The following is a 22,173-nucleotide window of genomic DNA, read 5'->3' as shown; positions in this document are numbered from 1 at the left end:
AACAATTTCTGTTGGGTTGTCATTTGTTCTGGAATAGGTACAAATATGGATTACTTCCAGTTGGTTAAATAATTCTCTTAGAAATTTTCTGACATAGGTGAACAATTGTTTCCAGTGCTTTATAAACGTGTTGAACTATTTAAATTGTTATTACATCAATGATTGGAGCCTTGTTTCAGGCTAGTGCTTTCAGTGCAGTTTGAATTTCTTCATTCAGCAAAATTGGATATTTCCACGTGTTACCTCCTGAAATGGTGGACTGTTGAGAAATTATTTTTGACACAGTAACTCTGTATAATCTTACCACATTTGGATGGGCAGATATAATTCAATATTTTGTCCATGGAATTTTTCAATAATACAATTTGAGGCTTCAAATCTCTTTCTTGAGTCTTTTCAGTTTAAGATATGCATGAAATATGGAGTCTCTGAGATGTGCAAACGGCTAAAGTGCTTGGCTGCTATCCGATGAGAATATTGAAGACTCTCTTAAATTATTGAGTTCACCTAAAAGCATCTTGAAAGAAAGGTGCTTTCACAGGGTATCTACTTGGAAAATGACGGCCATTAAAAACCCTAAAAAGCATATTTTTACTCTGACCCACATGAAGTTACCGTGTGTTCGCAATGACGCACAGACACATTATTCTGCACACTTAGCCGCCCTGCATCTAGGTCTCCCTAGGGATTGTGTATCTGAAGAGAATGTCAAATTAAGAACAGAAAAAAAAATAAAAATAAAACAATGAAAACATTGTTGTAGAAACACATGGAAAGACCTTCTAGGAGAAAAAGCCTTATCCATACTCACTGCTTTATTTTTAAGGTAGAGAGCTCATCTTTTAAAAATTACAGTCAACAGATCCAGCCCAATTAAACATAGTTTTCCTCAATCCCAAAGTGCAGGGATGGGGCTTTGGCCCCGTCTGCGTGCTCCTCCTTGCAGCGCAGAACGTACAGATGGCTTTTCATCCAGTGTCTCTGAGTAGCCACTCAAGCTAGTCCCTGACCAGCACCTGGAGCCCTTCTTCTCAGTGAGGGGGTTCTCCTTCATGTGGCCTTCTGATCTCTTCACATGTCACTTTCAAAAGTACACTTTCCACTTTTCAGAGAAAAAAAAGATTTTATTCGCACCTAACAATCTTCATTGTACTAGGGGTTCTGACATGTTATCAGTCACGGTTCTCAGTTTCTACCCAGGATGCTAACGGATGCCTGAGAACCCAGGACGGAAAGCCCCTGGTTAACAGGTCATTTAATGAAAGTGATGACCATGAATACCATACGATGACACATGTGTAGCGTAGCTTGCTCATATTAGGAATCCACTTCTTTTCCTGATAGGATTAATTTTTCTTCTGGTCTTAAAACAGAATTTTCAAGACTATACTATGAAAAAATATTTTGAATCAAAAAAACTATTCAATGAAAAGTAAATATGAAAACTAACACATTTCTTAAAAAAAAGAACCCAAAGCAATCCTGATAAGCATAATAAAGGCTCTCTCAAATTGAGTAAAGAAACTCACTAGCCTTATTTTTGTATTTCTCAAATCATCTGATTATGTGATACTTTTCTCTAATGAAATTAGTGATACCTCCCATAACACCACTGTGGAATTAAGAGTTTTATTTTGAAAAAGACAGTAGAATTGCTATATTGGCATTTTCGATCTACTCTTTTCATTCAGTGGGAAGTGTTTCCTCTCTATGGCATTTATTGTCTTCAGACTAAAAACCAACTCCTTGCCTCCGCATGGACGACTCGTTGCTCCACTCTACATGCAGAGAGGAACAGGACTCCACAGCACTTTCAGCTGTTGTGACCTTTAGCAAGTACATCACATGTCTTTCTTACCAGGGTTTTCTGGGCAGATCCCAACGGACAATCTGCAGTCAACTTACTAAGTGCTGCATGGCTTGTGCTACCCAGAAAGCCCTCTTCCCGCCATTCTTTCTGGAGTTGGGTGCTGTGGAGTCATAGATGACTCGTGACTCTACATGACAATATGGTTTTCTTAGCTGTAATCTTTAAGCAGATGATCAAGAGTGTGCCAGTGGTCACTGGTGCTGTCAATTTATTTAACTGTTGCATCTCCAGGTTTCCATTACTCCATTCCAAACACACACACACACACACACACACACACACACACACACACACACACACAATGTTCCATGTCTGATATCAATATGTTTTCCTAGCCTTATCTTCCATGTCTCCCCATTAATGGGCGATTGTCTCAAAATGCATTGCTGGTCGGCTTTTGCACACAAAGTGGAGTGTGCGCATGCCAGTCTTCCTCAGTGAAGGTCCCTCCCCCACGCCTTGTGAACATTGTCTGAGTAAGCATGTATTCTTCTCGTGTCACCACCGCGACCGAGATGTGCCTTCTTTCCACTCTGTTGTGCTCACTGTGGCTGACATTTTCATGTGCTCATCTTTTCACAGCACTTACAATTAGTATTGAAAGGACCTTTATAATGTCTCTTCGCAATTAAAACTAAGATATGGGGTTAGGCGGTTATTTTCTAGGGAGACACATGAGTAAGTCACCTGGCATGTTTTAAAATATTAATATAGGTGACAATTAAATAGGCAAATATTCAAGAAATTGTAGGTTTTAAATATGGTCAGTGCATCTTTTATATTAATTAAATACTATAAAAAAGATTTTTTATTTTTCTATTTTTTATTTTATCAATATGTTAGCTTCTGAATTTTTTTTGTCCTGATGGAGGTTTCAATCTCAGATATTCCAGTTTTATTCTAAAACATGAACAACTTAATAAACATCCCAATAGCTTGCCATGTCCCCCGCCCACTTCCATTCCCTCCATCCCAGTTTTTCTTCCTCTTGTAGGATATTATTTCTCCTTCATCCAAGTTACCACTGACTACCCTCTTGCCTATTGCCATTACTTTTTGAATTTCTTGAAGGAGGACTTTTAGTCACCTTTTCTCCAATAGGTCTTAGAACAATGATATCCATGAATAATTGAATGAGCAAATAAATAGGCAGCCCTTTTTCTGAATACAGTTTTAGGTTGTAAAAAGAAGTACATATTTCAGGTAGAAGTAGCCTTAATCATTTGACTATAATTAGAGCAATCCAAAGACTTATACGGAGGATGACAAGAGAATGCTCAGACTGATTAAGAATTCTGAAGAGCGCTTTAGGGCTTGGCACCATTTCCGTAATGTAGTTCACCGAAAGGCTCAGCAAATACCTGCACCCATACGTCTTCTATTTGTTTCCTCACACTTAAGCCACATACCCTAAGGCTAATAAACAATAGACACATCCCTCCAGAACAGTAAATGTATAAAATGGACTCAAATATTATTACTAAACACTAAGGACCAGCTTTGCATAACTTACAGCTCGTTTGAATTCCTTGCCCTTGAGAATACTGTTTTTGAAAAGGGGTAGAGAGTTAGGAGAGACCAAAAACATAGAAAATTCATGAATCCTATTAAACTCCCTTCCTTTGAAGTACAAATTAAATGCCTACTATGATCCAGAAAATATACACCTAGGCCAAATGAAAATGTGGGAAAAACAACGTGTCTCTCTTCATGACCACAATGTGAATTCACACAGTTCTCTCTGTACTGATAGCTTTCTGTGCACATGAGTATTGAGTTCTTGTATAAGTCAATGAGACAGACTTCATTACAATCCTATAGCATAATGAGTAAAAGACTCAAAGATTACTCAAATAATAATCGTTCATGTATTTGCTTTTCTCATCTAAATTTGAAAATTCAGGAGGGTAAGATTCAGATCTGATACTTCTTTGATTCTTCCTCTATATCCAATGTAATGATGAAAATTTGGTAGGGTGTCATCTCTGGAAATATTCCTATTATGGGGTATGATCCCCTTAGTTAACTTCACCTAAGATAATATAAGACATTAAAAATTAATGAATACAAAATATTAAATTGCCTACAAGATATATTATGCATATATTTGTTTTAAGACTGTCAAGTTAATTTATATGAGTTAAATATTCATCCTCAACAATAAAGGTGTTAACAATCAAAGAAGTCACTTTGAAAACTGAAGTATGCCTGGCCCAAGATAAGGTACTTTCAAAAATTTCATATGCATTCCAAAGAGAATGAGTAAGAAAGACTGGAGAAAATGATTCCTTTGAATGATGGTGTTGGTAAGGGATATAAAACACACCATTGGTTTCCAGAAGAATGACCACGTCTGTGTTGGACAAAGTATAGCCAGAGCACTCCTGAGAAGCAAGCCTGCTGACATTGTGTCTTGTGTACTTTGGCCATGTCTGCTGGAGGCTTTACTCTCTAAAAGATATTCTGTTTATCACACAAGGGGAGGAATTGGCCCAGTGGCTGTAACAAGGAGCTGCAGTAAAGACTATGAGAACGGGGCAGTGTTTCCTTCAAGTGTGTCTGTGGTTCTCTGAATCAACCTACAAAGAGAGGTCCAAGGCCAAGAACAGTGTTCAAAGTACCAGGAAACCAATCACTTCAAATACACTTGTTACACACTTTCATAATAAGATGCACCTGTCCTTCCTAACACCATTCTTAACTGATGGTGAGGTCTGACATTAATTCCTCAACAGCTTTCTCACAACTCAATGAAATGTAAGTTCCATGTTGTAAAGAAATCATTTTATTTTAGCATTCTATCCTAAAATCTAGTGAAGTTTCTGATACAATGAATGTTTATTGAATAAATGACAATGACTTAAAAAATAACATAAATATTATTGATGACATCTGTTTGGTATGATCTAGGGTTAGCATGTCGTAGATACTTAATAACTAATTTGATAGATGACTATAAAACCCCAAACAACCTAATTTAGTGTAATACTGAAAGAATATGCATATACTTTATGTTTTATAACATTTATATGTACATATATAGATATTTATCTATATATGTATGCATATACTTCCAATATATATACATATATAACGTATATTTTTCTTTCATGGGGAAATGTCATTTCTTATATCACATAATGAAAGTTTTCTTCTGTTCTTTTTGCAGAAGATGGAGTAAATCTAGCAACTCATCTTTGCTAGAAAATATATCAATATCGGTTTACTGCTCCTAACTCCAGACAGAAAAAAAATAAGATAGACAATAAGACAAGGGGACCTTAGCTGCTGAAAGTAATTGGAATCTAAATTGTAGCATTCTCGAGAGGCCTTACTGGAGCACACTGCTTCTTCCCCGGACCATGCTGTGCCTCCCTTGGAATCCCGACAGAAGCCTTTTATTGCTCATTAAATATTTTTTTAAATGTGAATCTGCTCTTGGCATTTCTATTTTATAGTTTTTTCTTACAAACCTCCCCATGTTGCAGACCTCCTTCCCCAGGATGCGTAATTTAAAAGAAATTATGTAAGCTTATTTCTTCGATTAAGAAAGCTTTAATGCACAAACACACAAAGGATATGACCAGGGTAGCTCAAATAGCTAATGAATCTCGCAGTTTTAAACTCATTCCTAATAAAAAAACAGGCCCCACAAATCACTACAGAAATGTTTTATTGTACCTCAAGAGCCATAATTGTCACACATTTACAATTAATTCATAACCACTGACTGCAGGGTGCTTGCTCTAGTTAATTCTCTATAGAATGGTGATAGTGATGCTATGGAGAAGGGACACAACACAATCATCTGTCACTTGAAATGCTGATTTGGGAAGCCTCCCACACGAATCAAATTCTGAGATGTAGCTATGTGAAGCCTTAAAGCATAATTTCCCCTCAACACTTAGTGGTGAGCAAAATGTCAGTCACAGGTATCCAGCTCCTGACCTGGCGCAATGTGCTCCTGCCTGTTACTCCCTAATAATAAACAGAAAGCATACAATTGGCTGGTCATAAGGGTTTTGTGCCAAATCATATGGTACCAAACAGACTTTCAGACAAAAGACCTTCAGCAACATGAACACTGAGAAAACTGTCATGTCGAGACTGATTTTAGTAAATCATACTTGCATATGATATGAAGTCAAATGACTTAGACTCGTAAATGACCAGTAATAAGCATGTTCAATATATTCACGATACTTTTGCTAATCCAGAAGCTTGATGTAATTGTGGTATTAAAATGCATTTAAAGATTAAAATGTATTACATCTTTAAATTAAAGGTTCAATACAACCGAAATTAACCTAAACATGTAGACCCTAAATATGTCCATAACTGGTACAAGCCTACATAGTTCATTCTTGTGAATTTTAGATTTCCTTTTTAATTAAGTTATGGGTGTTTGATATGGGTTCTTGGTTTGGGTTCAAATGTTTAGGTTTTTTGTTTGTTTTCCTATTTTTTCATTTTAAGAAATAATTTGTAAAGTTTGATTATTTAGCCAATCTAACACAGTCCCAAAGTGAAAGAATTAGAATAATGAGCTGCGACTTGAACGATTGGGCCCTTTGTGTCTCGGCCCTTAAGAGCTAAGTCTCCTACAATTGCTCCGACATATAAACAGCAGAAACCCGTGTACAGTATGACATAATACCCCTGCCCCATGTGTTTGCTCCTTCCCTGAATACCACACCATTTAAAAAATCTTTTAGGATGTGTCCCTGCAGGCCCCTCCCCGCACTCCCCACCCCATCAGCCACTTTTCCTTACACGTTGTTGCAAAAAATCTTCTCCATCTGTTATTCAAAATATGATCCCTCATCCCCTGGGTTTGCAATTTTAACCATGCAAGCCTTTTAAGTTCAAAAGCAGAATCAAAATGCATGTATATTCTATATTACAATAAATGTGAATATCAAAAGATTCTCCCAGAGTTGGGTGACTGCTGGCATTTGTAAAAAGCCAGAGAATGCTGGAATTGTAAAAGGCAGAAATGTAGTCTTCAACTGACTCTGGATGGAGCGAGAGAAAAGGGGGAAAAAATGTTACTGCAACGCTTTCTATTTCTTTAAAATATATATTTATCTATTTTATAAGACCTAACATAGTCACAAATCATATTTCTTGAAACAATTGGAAAAGTTCTATTTATGTATCTATTTACCTATTTTCATAACATTGTAAACACATGGATGTTATGAAAATTAGAATCTTGACATAAACTTAATTGTTTCCATCTTATTTCCATTTCATAATTTCATACCCCTGCTGGCCTCAACCTAAGGTATCAAAGACCTTGAATTTCATATTGATTTTTCTTTATGTGTGTTTGCGTGTGTATGTGGTAGATAAACACATTATTTCTTCAAAAAGTAGAGAGGTTTATCTTACTTGTTTTTCATTGTGTAAAAAGGCATAGCACTATATGCAATGTTTTACCTTATTTGTATTACTCAATATAATAACTCTCTATATAATGCAAGAAGCAATAAACAGTTTGTTTTTATTATGAGATGTTCTATTGTTGTTAATCTTTGTTTATATTTTTTCAAACAAAAATATACTACATTGTCAGTGGTTTGTCTTTTTTGTAGGCCCAGGTAATATCAATAAAGAATAACATAGTAAAACTAATCAGTTTTGGTTCTTTTTAGAACTCTTTCAAATGAGTGAAATTGTAAGTGAATTAGTCTAAACTTCCTTTAAGACTCTAAGGCATTCCTATTTGCTAAATGATAAATTTTCTACTTTACTCCTAATAAAGCCATTGACATCCTTTGAAGGCCAACACTTTCAAGAAGAGTTCTACTACATTTCAATACCTGAGCTTTGTTTGTGGAGAGTTTGGTTGTGCCTCCCTTATGTCCAAGCATGTCTGGTGTATGCCCATGAATCCACCTGAGGGGGTATAAAGTCATCCCAATATTATAAAAACAGGTTTTGTAAGAAGAAAATACGTGACAGGTTTTTATGTAGCTTATTTTGTAGAGAAGCTACTGTTGGTAGTTGTATCACACATGTGACTGTGAATTACTGCTCTGTAAAGGTGAGAAATAAACTACTAGTATAGTCTCCCACCAATATTTAGATGTAATCAGTATAGTCAGAGAAATGCGTAGTCCAAGGAGAAGGGAAGGAGCAGTATTCAAGGACAAGAGCATATTTGCATGAATAAGCACATATTTTCATCCTTATCCCCATGTTCCGCTTTCCTTGAACTTAAGGAGTTTGTTGGATATTCTTCTAGATGATATACAAATTTTGTTGTATAATATCAATCAGTGACTTACAAGGGAGTACCCTCCAAAAAACAGAACTGTGCTGAGCTGAGCAGAGCTTTGTTGGCATTTTTCCCGCTAGGCACATGCAAAGCAACTTGCTCTGAGTCAGTGCACACAATGGCATCACCTGGAAAGGTTTTCTCCGGTCAGAGTGAATTATTTCACAAAAGTATGTGTTAGGGTTCTCTAGAGAGACAAAACCAGAGTGCTAATAATTATATATATTTATACAGATAGATAGATAGATAACACAAGAAATAAACAGTTAAATTATAAATCAGTACAAATGGCTCAGTGCAACTCACTCCCATGAGAGAGTTGTGAGCACTGGCAGTCCTTCAAGTCTTCAGGGCCACCAGGTAGTCCTCTGCAGAGCAATTTAGGCTTTCCAGGCACAGGCAGCAAACAGCAAACAGCAAGTCAAGTCACCAACAGTCAGCCAGGTCACCAACAGTGAGTCAGGTCATCAACAGTCAGTCCCCAGCTCAAGAGAGGTAAATTCCAATGATGTGGCGAAGCAGGTCTTGAAGGAACCTCAAATTACAGCGACACATTTCACAGTTTAGGTGTCCCACAGGTAGTGTAGCTTGAAAATTGAGGTACAGAACAAGCAAGGCAGCCGCACACTGGTCCCATGATCAAAGAGCAAGAGACAAGAGAGGCAAGGCTGACTGAGCCCTTTATCTCTCTGCCCTTCAATTAATCCCACATGTGTTTATCAGCACAATAAACTAACAACCTCAAGTAATTTCACTCAAACCTCAATTTTGTGATGGTAGAAGACTGTGAGGCTGTGAAATTTTGTTTCCTGTTTAGGAAAAATGTCTCACATATTGTTGGGATGCTGAACACAGCTTAAAAGGACAGGATTATGGGAAAAACTCAAGTATATGAGTAGTTTTCTTGTTTCAAAAGGGTGAAATGCAGTTGTGTCGGGAGGATGAGCATCGTAGAGTGCCAATTTAATAAAAGAAAGTATTCATGCATTGAGGGAGTGCTTGAGTAGAGGCCCATGGTCCTTCGCCACCTTAATACTAAACCTATAAATATAGACACATAGATCTATTTCCCCATCCTCCTATATATATTTGAAGCCAAAGTAGGTGAAAAAGTAATTGTGGTGAAGAAAGCTGATGGTGCCCAGCTATCAAAAGAGATAGTGTCTGGGGTCTTAAAGGTTTGAAGATAAACAAGCGGCCATCTAGCATAGAAGCAAAAAAGCCCACATGGAAGAACACACCAGCCTGTGTGATCACGTGGTCCCGAAGGGATCAGTTATCAGGCATCAAAGAACAAAAAATTATATCATTGACTGCACACCTCCATGATAAGATTGCCGAAGACAAACGGGTGCATAAGGAAATGTGGTAAAGAAAGCTGATGGTGCCCCGCTATCAAAAGAGATAATCTGGGGTCTTAAAGGCTTGAAGGTGAACAAGCGGCCATGTAGCTCAGAAGCAACAAAGCCCACATGGAAGAAGCACACCAGCCTGTGCGATCACGAGGTGAAAAGGGACCAGGTATAAGGCATCATGCAATATATATATATCATACACACACATATATACTATATATACCATAGTGAATGAAGGGGGAAGTGCAGAGTGGAGACCCAAAGCCCATTTGTCGGCCACTGGAGATCCCCTCACAGAGGGGTTTAGGAGAGGAGATGGGTCAGTCAGGGTGCGATGTAGTACTGATGAAGAATACAGCTATCCCCCAGATCCTGGATGCTTCCTCCCCCCAACTATCATGATCCGAATTCTACCTTGAAGGACTGGATAGGGCAGAGGTTGTACACTGGTGCATATGGGAGCTGGAGGCACAGGGAATCCAGAGTGGATGATACCTTCAGGACCAAGGGTGTGAGGGGCGATATTGGGATAGTAGAGGGTGAGTGGGTTGGAAAGGGGGAACCGATTATAAGGATTCACATGTGACCTCCTCCCCGGGAGACGGACGGCAGAGAAGGTGGGGAAGGGAGACTCTGGATACAGCAAGATATAACAAAATAACAATCTATAAATTATCAAGGGCTCATGAGGGAGGGGGGAGCGGGAAGGGATGGGGGAAAAAAAGAGGACCTGATGCAAAGGGCTTAAGTGGAGAGCAAATGCTTTGAAAATGATTAGGGCAAAGAATGTATGGATGTGCTTTATACAATTGATGTATGTATATGTATGGATTGTGATAAGAGTTGCATGAGCCCCTCATAAAATGTAAAAAAAAGGGTAAAATGCTGATTGATGAGAAACCTTATTCTGCACATCTCTCAACTTCCTGAACGCATGAAAATGTCTACTCCTAGTGCATTTGGAGCGCTTATATGCATGTGAACATTGAAGATTTAATAGGTAAGATTTAAGAATTGATATATTTGAATTACAGTGTTGTTAAAAGATATTGAACACACCACAGACTGCCAGAAGAACAGCAAATATGACTTGGAAGAAGTACATCCAGACCGCTGCTTGCAAGAATTACATCCTTGCCCCTTGGAAGCAAAGATGGAATGACTTCACAGCTGTGTTGCATTTGTTTCCCAGATATGTGCATGGCTGGTACTCATTTCACAGAGGCCATTCCTCAAATGCCATCTCATAAGTGATGTCCTGCCCAAACTTTATATGGTAGCATCGTCTTATGGCCATTTCTGCTGCTTTCCATTCATTTGCCCAATTTTACTCTACCCATTGCACTTAACATGTGTTATCAAAAATTGTCCATCCTTGCATTTTTGTTCCCTATTTTTACCAAATTGTAAACTTCGTGGAAGACAAAAGCTCCATTGTCTTGAACAATGCTGTGCATATTGTACCTATTCAATGAATATTTCATTTTTTGAGTTTAACATTGACTTATTATTATTAACCAGATTTATCTAGAGTAGGTCCTTCCATTAAAACCATAACCATTTTAACATATGGTAAAAGTGATTAATTGAATGATTTGCAGAAATTTTTCCATGGTATAAAATGTTAAATAATCTTTAACAAAACAGTGAAAAGTACATCAATCCACCTGAAAAATTCAAAACACCCACTGAAATGACTCTTAATTAAAACAAAAAATCACAGATATTTTAGACTATTTAGAAATAATAGGAGGACTCTCTACATGGTACAAATGCTTAAGCATTTGACTACCAGCCAAAAGATTATTGGTTCAAATCTACATACAAACTCATGAGAAGGTAAACTTAGAGATCTGTTTGCAGGGTCACAACCTGAAAGATCCTCTGGTGCGGTTGTCTTCTCTAAATGTGAGATCATTTGGTATTAGAATTAGGTTAATGGCAACTACCAAAAAACAAAGACGTAAAACAATAAAAAGCACTCCATGAATTGCTGCTCTTGCAGAATGCAGAAGTCTATCTAGAATCTTAAATGTCAACAAGGGAAAATATTAAGATTTTTCTAACAAAATAAAAACCAAATTACTGAAAAATTATGTAAAAAGTAAGAGAGAAAAGAACCAACAAAATATAAAAGAATTATGAAATTCAAATAAAATTTATCAAAATATAAATTACAGGAAAGAATTGATCAACAAAAACCAAATTTTTATTCTCTGAGGTTACCAAAGTTATCTGAGAATGAAAAATATATAACTAGAGAAATTTCTGAAAAAGCATGTTATATAACTTGAGAAATAAGTGATATGAGGAATATTATAGGACCTAAAATCATTTAGGAATGATATTCATCTGTATTTAAATGTAGTTATTGTTTGTCCATCCTTTTTATGGATACAGAGAAAACAGAGTCAGTGAGCAACTAGGAAGTTATTGCCGAGTATCTGAGAGAATGGACCTGCTGCTTACAGAAAATGTCTGCTCTGAGGTGAAATAGAGGAACTAGGTAAAAGTGCGTGATTGATTGGGTGAAGAGGTTAAAGAGAAATATAGCATTCTCTTGCTACACTTTCTCTGAAAGCTTACACTAATTATGATTTAGAGGGGTAAAGGTAAGGACCAGTAATTTATTTTCAATTAAAGAAAATGAGCAACACCTCCATTCACGTGAATATTTCAATTACTCCAATTCATTAAGCTTTGAAAATGGAAGGAGACCTGATGAGATTTATTCTTTTCAAAATTTTAAAATGGTACTTTTCTTTTGAGTGTTTTAAATTTTGCCTGATAGTCTCTGGCTGGAATAACTTCCCAGAGCAGTTCAGAAGGCAGGTGCATGGGGAGTTCATTGATTTAATTAATAAAATTAATATTGAAGTCACCTTTGAAACAAAGGTGAAGTACTTGACAGGTTATTTGAATTACTTCTTGCAAGTCCCGGTGTGAAAAGTAAACCTTCAGAAGAGCATGAGAATTGAGTTTCAGAGATTTGGACTGAAATTTCTAACGAGAAATTTTATAAAGAAAGCAAAAAACATGATCCTAGAACTACCAGGAACAATGTTGACTTCCAAGACATTGCACACTTTTAAATTTCCTCCATAATTGACTTCTCTTTGCTAGTCTATTGGCTTCTTCCTTCTTTATCATGTCCCCAGAATCTAAAATCCTGCAAACTCCAGAATTCATTCATAGAATCTCATCTCCTTTCTGTTTTCACATACTCACTCCCTTGGATTCCACCATCCATCCAGGCTCATGGATTTGTATATTCTATATAATGATAGCATAGCATCCACACTGATAATTCCAGCCAAATTGACCTTAAATTTCAGAATCCAGAAACAAATGCCTCTACTTGACTTATCCTGTATGAAATACAGTTGTGATTTCAAGCACATCTTATCCAGCACTGAAACTTCTTCCTCTTGTGGCATTTTTCATTTCAGTAAATGGAAATGTCGGCTTCTAGGTCACCCACCTCGGAGCCATCCTTGATTCCTTACTTGCTCACTCACCCCATCTATCCCTTAGCAAACATTGTTGTTTTCTATCTTCAAAATAGACATCTTTGCAAGTCGATTGTTGCCCTTCTGTTCCAAGATACCATCAACTTTCATTTGGGTTATTTAAATTATTGGCAGCTCTCTTTCTACTTCTTCATCTGCTTTCAGTGTCTCCTCTCTACTTTGCTAATCTCCGTACTTCTTCTTAAATTGTGGGTCTTCTTATTCAGTCTCTTTTTTCAAAATTCTCCAATGCCTTCACTATTCATTACAAAGCAAGCTGGAAATTTTACAATTGCCCACAGGCCTGATGTGGGCTTGTTCCACATTCACCCTGACTTAATTTTCCACTAATGTCCCTCTTGCATATTTTATATTGACCACACTGAAATCCCTGCTACTTTTGAGCACAGGACATATCTAATGCGAGTAAATGACCTCTTCTGGCTCCACACCAACCCAAGGCCATTTGCCACAAGGCTAAAGTCAGACATCACTCCATCTTTCTCTACCCTATTACGACATCAGCCAATCGTCCTGCAACACTATTGTTCTTTTGGGCTCAGTAATTAATTCATTGTTGTGGCCACATACAACACTCGAAATTCAGGGATTTGATTAGGGAAGTTATCAGGTTACCACAAACCAGAATCAGACAAAAAAAAATAAGGATATAACCATTAATCCACAGGAATACCTATCCTCAACCAGGAGCTAGGCCTCTCACTCTGGTCCTCAGCCTCTCACCCACAGGACTAACCGGCCTCTCCCTGGGCCAGGGAGTCTGCCCAAGGCTCTTCCTAACAGTCTCATCAACTGCACACCCCTCCTCTGCTCTATTTCACGGTCTCCATGCGGTAGCATAGAATGGCCTCTGATTTTTTCTGTCACTTCAAGCACGGATTTCAAAATTGCTCGGCAGGTGACTTTGCTCCCTGACGGGAATTCTCTTCTGCAACTTCTGAGATGGGATCACTGGTGGCGTGGTGCATTACATATTTGACTGCTAACCGTGAGGTTAGCAGTTTGAAACCACTGCTCATCTGTGCGAGAAAGATGAGGCCTTTTATCACTGGAAAGAGTTCCAGTCTCAGAAACACACAGGGGTAATTCTACTCTGTCCTTTGGGGTCACTATGAGTCAGAATTGACTCAGTGGCAGCCAGAGCTAGGCTTCTGAGTTTGCTCATTCTTATAACCTGGGGATGACAAAATCAACCTTCCTTACACACACACACACACACACACACACACACACACGCACGCACACGCACACACCCACGCCAAGTTAGAATACTCTATCTTATTTGCATGGTCCAAAACAATCATTTCCTGGAGGCTAAGTTGAAATTTATAAAAGAGTCCGAAGTAGTTAATTTCACTTCATCACACAATGGCATGCTCTTTTCTGGAAATCTCTCTTCCAGTCTTCCGTGTGGTTCACTCATTCTTCTTTTTCAGACTGCTGTTTAAGTGTTACTACTAAATGACACTTTTTTTCCTGCCATCTCAAATAAAAGTGTACGCAACCTGAAAGTTTCCCTTTCGTGCTTTGGTGCCCTGCACACCACCATCACCATGCAATATACTAGTTTTGTTATATGAAGTAATAAATGCAATACATTGGGCTCATTTATTGTTGAATTCAGGCTTAAATACTGACTTCTTCAAGTTATTTTCCCCCCAATGTCATGAGATTTAATCTATTTATAGTTAACCAGGGATCATAAAGTAGAAATATTTCTATTGGGGTTAAAGATAAAATACTCAGTACAGAACTCATTTAAACCACAGCAAAATTATGATCTCTTTCCTAGTCACATTACATCACAATGCATGAGATTTTTTATCTTTCAGATTTCAGGTTTACTAAGCACAGAAAATATATTTATTTACTAGAACTAGGAAATCATCTTAATCTACATTATATCTTAAACCCTATGCAGAGCATAGGTGTGCAATTGAGACCTCTCCATATGATGGAAGGGGTGAGGGTTTATTCTGTGAGGTAGAGGGAAAACAACCATTCCCTTTAGGAGGAAATAAATCTTTACAGAATGAAATATATATAAAGTGGAAACCTTCCACCATGAGATTCTCAGCATAGCTGCGGTCTTCTTTCTCTGTGGTTTGCTTTCCTCATTATTCACGTCCTGAATATAAAGATTCATTATGTGAGGAATAAGAAACAGACTTATCATGCTAGATATTCTGAGTATGTAAAATGAGTAGACTTTTTTGATAGTACAGGCAATGAGTATTTAATGTTGATTTTTCAATAACAATCTACAACTCTATGAGGGAGCTGGTATGCATAGCTACAGCTTGACCTCTTTCCCAGGGTTGAAATAGGATAAATAGCAAAGATTGAATTAATCCAATAGATAAAACTCAGTGCTTTCCAGCCCATTTCAACTCCTTCCTGCCTTACAAGACAGAATGGAAATGGAGTATAGGGTATCCACGGGCATGCGTCTCCATGGAGGCAGACCGCCACATCACTCTCACATGCGGTTGCCGTTGTGCTCAAAAAGTCAACTCTAATGTTTCAATGAGCACTTTAACTGCTGCACAATAACTCCTTCACCCAATATGTAGTATACTTTTTCGATGGAAATATAGCATGTAAAAACTATGTACTGGAAGGAATTATCAAAGGAGTTTAGTTAAAACAATTCGCAATATTTTATAGTCATAGCTTGTGTTTATATAAGAATTGTAAAATACATATTATAACATCTGTACTGATGTTCTGCCCCCAATCAACTAAATTCTCTAAAATGCAGTTTTCTTATATCGTAGATTCACAGGGCAGATATGATAGCTATATAACTGACACTTTAGTGAACACTGCATTGGTCTTACAGCTCCTAAATGTCGATTTTTCAAAATTTCTCATTCTCCTCCAAGAATTACTTTTCCAATCAGAATTACCAGGCGCTTACACATCGATGTTACAAACAACTTGAGATGCAGTCATTTTGCCCTCGTGCGTCTTTACTACTCCCAGCTAATGAAACTTCACACGCTTGCAGGTGGTTATGAAGTTACTACCAAGTCTCGGCGTTTTTTCTGGTAATTTAATCATCTCTGCTCTTCTACATAATTCAATTGGTCAACATTTTCTTCTGTGGGATTTAAAATTTACCACGACAACTACTTAATGGGCTGCTGCTCGTGATAAGGGGATAAGAAACTTACTGTTGGCGACATGTGCGGATTTCCTCATGGGTAATATTTAGTCTGCTTACTGCTGACTTAAGGTTTCTGCAACTTCAGAAATGTTAATGGTTCTTAAAATGTGAGGAACTCCTTACTTCACATGGAAGATTTCCCTTTAAAGCGTTTCATATAGCTCCCATCTTCTTCTAAACGTAGACTCCTCAATTTAAGAAATTAATGACTTTTTAATTCAATATTTTGACTAAAATAGGTTAAAACAGTATTGCTCAGCTATACGTATTAGTATTTGTTTCCCATATAATCACAGGTGGTGGCATAATAATAGTTACATGATTAGTTCTAAACAAAAGGAATCATAATATGATTTTTCTCTAAACACACATATATGCACATATATTTCCTTATTTTATTTTTGATAAAGGACATACACAAATGTGTTAGATACTTTTCAAATCAAATAATTTTTTGTAACAGAGCAAAAAAAATAAGGTACATAACTGATATATGCAACAGTGGGCTCAAACGTACCAAAACTAGTGAGGACAGCGAAGGATCCAGTAATATACGGAGAGTGGCTATCAGTTGGAGCTAACTCTCTGACACCTAACCACAAAACCACAACACACACGGTGGGCACGATATGGTCTAATTATGTTTTTGCGACAGCAGGAAAACAAATAGCCAGAAATGGATATTCTGTTTGATAAAGAAGGTAACCCAAATTGAGAGTGAGCGGCCCTGAGATAGAATGTTAGAATGTACCAATGTGTTTGAATAAATCAGATTGTGACCAAAGCGCGGGGTTTCCTTATGTTATGAGTCACATTCCGGAGTCACAGCAATTAAAAAAATAACACCATGTAGATGAAGAAAAAGGTTGAATTCTATTTATTTTTTTATCATTTCTTTGGGGGCTCGTACAGCTCTTATCAACTCCATTGAGTCAAGCACATTTGTCCATAGGTTGCAATAATCATTTTCACAACATTTTTTTCCTACTTGAGAAAAGGGGGGGTAGTGGTCATTGAGCCTTGAAGCATTAAAAGAAAGTTGGTTGATAAATAGGTGCTAGATGATTGACAGAATTCTAGTGCTAACAATAATACGAACAAAGGAAAACCAATAAGTGTTGTTGAGCCAATGTTTACACTTGTCAAATAGTGGTTGTGCTTTGGGTTGCTAACCACAAGGTCTGCAGTTTGAAACCCCAAGCCCCCCCACAGCAGAAAGAAGAGGCTTTCTACTATTAGAACAACTCGGAAACCCTTAGGGGCAGGTCTACCCTCTTATCAGGTTGATATGAGTCAGAATCAACTACATGGCAGTGAGTTTGTGGCTTTAAAAAAAATGTTTAACCAGTGCATTGTGCTCATGTGCGCAGGATGAGAGAGGAAATTCAGCTATTGGCGCACATTGCCTGCCCTGCTAGAGATAGCTATGTAGTATTAAAGAGCAAACAGTGGTTTTGCTCCAAATCATAGAAGAGATTTAAAATATATTCTATGAGGTTAAAAAGGGGGGAGGGGCGGTTACTGCCTAAGGAAGTAGTAACTGAAACAGCAAATAAAACCTCAACGCTACTAACTACACTGCTATGCTTCTTTAGCAAAGCTATAACAAATAAGAGCAGACAACCAAGCTGTGTGTTCTTACACTATGATTAAATGTATGTAGCACTGTTATAAATGTTCATGTCTAAAGTATTCCTGTTATTAAACAAAAGGCCTTGAAAAATAGGCGCATTGATGTGAGACCTTGATGTTTAGAATCCAAGGTGATTTGTGTCCCTGGGGTTGGGATGACATTGTAAATGAGTGCAAACTGGAGATGGAATGTGGAGCACAGAAGATTGCAACTCTACTCAAAGTTGATTCAATAACTGTGTCATTTTAAATGTTCCATTTAAAGAAAAAGTTCTATTAGAAGAGGGGAGGCTTCACTTACTCCTGAGGTGTTACTCATCTGTCAACAAGTTTACTAGTTTAACTGGATATGATGCAACCTAGATTGTGTAGCAAGATGAGACCGAGTCAACATTTTGCCACAAAGAATGGAACCATCTACAAGATTTCTTGAGGAAAAAAATGGGTGAGAGGAAAGTAGAATGAGCTAGATACGAGAAGAAAAGTACAAGAAACGTCCAGTCTATTAAATGGACTGGCTTCTTAGAACATAAAAAAAAATAGCTTAATCTTCTCAGTCACCACTTTTTTCAAACATGTTCCCTTGTTCCCTTTTTCTACACGTAGAAGCCATTCTAATTTTCAGTAGTAAAAATCCAGTCCAAAATTCAGTTTTTTCTTTCTCATAACTTGCATCTGACTAGGTTCCTGAAGATACTTTGAAAAGAAGTGAGGCATGTGAAGCACGGGTTATCCTTTTACTTTATATTTTGACTTTGAACTCTCCCAGTCTCCCTCGGGATAGGACCTTCGATTCCCGTGCCACCTGTGCCACATGCAGTCCTTTCTTAGACAGCCTGGCTGGTGCCCATCCAGCACCTATACTTAGAGTATGCTTGTGGATGTTCCTGACTCTTATTTTGCTCAGCTGGGCAATCTTAGCGTAAGATTGGCAATATGATTCTAAGTCTCATTTAAGATAGAACCATATACCTCTAGGCAGACTACACACAGGTAAATCAGGAGCCTTCTTTGGAACACTAACTGGGGCATAAATAATTTGTAGAAGAAAGAAACTGGTCTAATTCTTTGGAAGGGAACCCATGCTATTGATACCCTGCTTGGAAATCCCAATTATATCATCCTTTCACACTAGCCAGAACTATTAACCACTATGTATCTCATAAAATTTATTTTAATGCAAGACCCAGTCATTCCATCATGTCATATTTCTTCACACTTCTCATATAATTCTACAATGTAACTACATCAGCACTTCTTCCATATGAAGGGGATGATGAATTGAAAGTGATAATATTGGTATGAATCATACTGTAAACCATAATCTTGACCAATAGTAAAAGATCAGTATTGACACTAATTTGGAATATCTTATAGATTTGGTGCCTTGTAATGTGTGAATAATGTTTTTTTTAATCAATTCAATGGTAATTTAAAATATATCAAATAAGAAGGTCATAGGAATGATGAGCCTCAGAAAATCTTCCCTCTTATACTTGCAATTACTTTTCTTAGAATTTTTTGTCTAATTTCTCCTACTAAAAGAATTCTTTTTTTTTTTAATTCTTTTTTTTTTTAACAAGTCATTGCAATGGGGGCTTTTACAGCTCTTGTAACAATCCATGCATCAATTGCCTCAAACACATGTGTACGTAGGTTGCCATTATTGTGTTCAAAATATTTTCTTTCTGCTTGAGCTCCTGTTTTTCCCGCCCCTCCTCCCACCTTCATAGGCTCCTGAGAAATTAAAAATTATTATGATTTTCATATGTTACACCATCTGTTGTCTCCTTTTGCCCACATTTCGGTTGTTCATCTCCCTGGGGGTGGGGGGTGGGGCGGGGGGTGGTATATGTCAAGCATTATAGTCGGTTCCCATTTCCTCCCCTTCTCCCTGAGCTTTCCCCTACCCTCATGGTATTGTTACTCCCATTACTGTTCCTGAGGGGGTTATTTGTCCTGGATTCAATATGTCGAGGGCTCTTAGGTATACCAGGATACATGCTCAGGTGTCGCTGCACTAGTAAGGTAGAACTGGGGTCATGATAGTGGGGGAGAGGAAGAATTAACAAACTAGAGGATTGTTGTGCTAAATTAGTGCTATGCTGCGCCCTGGCTACCTCATTCTTTCCTTGTGAATCTTTTGTGAGGGCATGCCCAATTATCTACATTTGGGCTTTGGGTCTCCACTCTGCCCCCTCTCCCATCGTTTGCATCAGTATATTTGTTGGTTTTGGGTCTTCTGATGCCTGATACCTGATCCCATAGACACCTCATGATCACACAGGCTGGTGTGCTTCTTCCATGAGGGTTTGTTGCATCCCTGCTAGATGGCAGCTTGTTTAACTTCAAGCCTTTAAGACCCCATATACTATAGCTTTTAATAGCCAGACACCATCAGCCTTGTTCACCATATTTGCCTATGCACCCACTCATGGTATTCTTAGTGTATATCGGGACTTGCATTTTCTTTCACATAATTATCTGCATTATTCTTTTACTGTTAAATTTGTTTGTTAAAATAACATATATTAGGTTTTATATCAAATCAAATATTACAAGTAAAAGTTGAAAAGACTCATATGCCATCATTCAAACAAACCTTGTTAATGTTAGGTAGAAGTACAATAATTAAAGATACATGTTTCTCTCTGAGCCCCGGGTGCCTTAGAAACCGGGCGGTGCGTTCCCGGTAGAGGTGCACCGCGCTCGGTGCCCGCGCGTCCCCGCTGGCCTCCTTCCTGGCTGGCTGGTGGCAGCCGAGACCCTTCCGGCCCATGGTCCCCAGGGCGGAGCGTGGCCAGTGGTGCCAGCGTGCCAGTAGTAGCATGAAATGCAGATGGAGAAGTACTTCACATCCACCCAGAAGCATCCATGCCACCATCCCGTCCCTGCTGCCCCTCTGTCTTGGAGGCGGCTCCGACTCATGGCGACGCTGGGGAAGGTTTCCCTGACTGACAATTGCTCTGGGAGTAGACTTCCGTGTCTCTCCCCGCCTCCCCCCCCCTCCCCGCAGCATTCATGCCAAGCTCCGTTCAGGTCACAGGGAGCCCTTGCTGTTGTGTGCAGGTGCTCCCTGTGGGCATGCCGGTCGGCCTCGGCAGCCCCACGCTTGCCCCTGCTTGGGCTCCGACGACCGGGTGCCTCTCCATGCCGGCTCTGGCTCTGCTCCGTAGACCTTGACCACTGATCCACCACGTGGCGCAATTCTGGTGTCACGAACGGCCAGGATGGCCACACATCCTCCTACCTTAACCCGAGGACCAGGCCAGTTCACGCTTGTGAAAGCTCTCCTGCCTGTTTGCCCAGCAAGCAGAGGGTTCGCCTCGGATGGGCCTTTCTCCGTGCTCAGGAATTAGGCTCCGATGCTCAGCGACAAGACCAGCGGATCAGAAATGACGCATGTCTCCCAAGGCGGTGTACACACAAGCAACAGGCGCATGAGAAGACACTCAGCATCCGGTGCAGCCACTCTCAGACCAGGCTCACCGCCATCAGGTGCTGAGTGGCCCCATGGGGCAGCATCCGAGACTGTCACTCCTCACTGGTCGAAAAACCAGAGTTCTCCCTCAGCGCCGCGGCCGGCCTCAGACTGCTCACCTTGTGCTCCGATTGGTAGTCCTCAGGGAAATGCACACCAAAGCCCACACGACGCCACATCACTCCCGCCGGGGTGACTCCTGAGAGGGGAAGGGCAGAGGGATCCTTGCTGGGAAAGAGGTGGAGACATCGGAACCCTCCTCCTTTGCTGGTGGGATTCTCAAGTGGACCTGTTTGGTGGTTTCTCAGAGCGCAACAGGCAGAATTACCACGTGGCCCAGCTGTCACTCGCTTCGTCTCAAAGACCGGAGATACCTGTGCGCCCGTGGTCGTAGCACCATCGTTCACAACAGCCAAACAGTGTCCAGCCGGAGATGCATGGATGAACAAAGCGCCGTGTATCCTCACAGTGGAGTTTTATTCAGTTCTAAGGACAAATGAAATTCAGATACATGCACCTATGTGGGTGAGCCTTGGAAACATTATGCCGAGAGAAGATCCGATACTAAAGGCCCCACATGTACTGAACGATGCGAAGCTGCTTGCATCGGATGTCTACAATAGGCAATAGAGCCACATTTTCATCCGTGGCCACCACGAGCGGTTGGGAGGCGGAGCTAGAGAGTCAGTACTTAACTGATACTGAGTTTCCGTTCAGTGTGAAGAAAATAATTTCAAAGTTGCTTAAGGTTTTAAGAGAATCATTTCTTTAAAATCAGAAGCAAAGCAGGAATGTAGAGAGGCAGGACACGCGGTTGTGTGTCTGTCCCATGCAGCAGCCTTCTGCCTGACTT

At 39.2% G+C, this 22,173-nt stretch overlaps 1 pseudogene; it reads right to left on the bottom strand.

The window, feature by feature from the left end:
* LOC142440207 (caspase activity and apoptosis inhibitor 1 pseudogene) overlaps window positions 1-20,618 on the bottom strand; it is a 100,071-nt pseudogene extending 79,453 nt beyond the window's left edge.
* Window positions 20,619-22,173: the final 1,555 nt, after the last annotated feature.

Source organism: Tenrec ecaudatus, chromosome 2 (genome assembly GCF_050624435.1).
Source record: "Tenrec ecaudatus isolate mTenEca1 chromosome 2, mTenEca1.hap1, whole genome shotgun sequence".
Lineage (NCBI taxonomy): Eukaryota > Metazoa > Chordata > Mammalia > Afrosoricida > Tenrecidae > Tenrec > Tenrec ecaudatus.
This window is presented reverse-complemented; position numbering and strand designations above follow the sequence as displayed.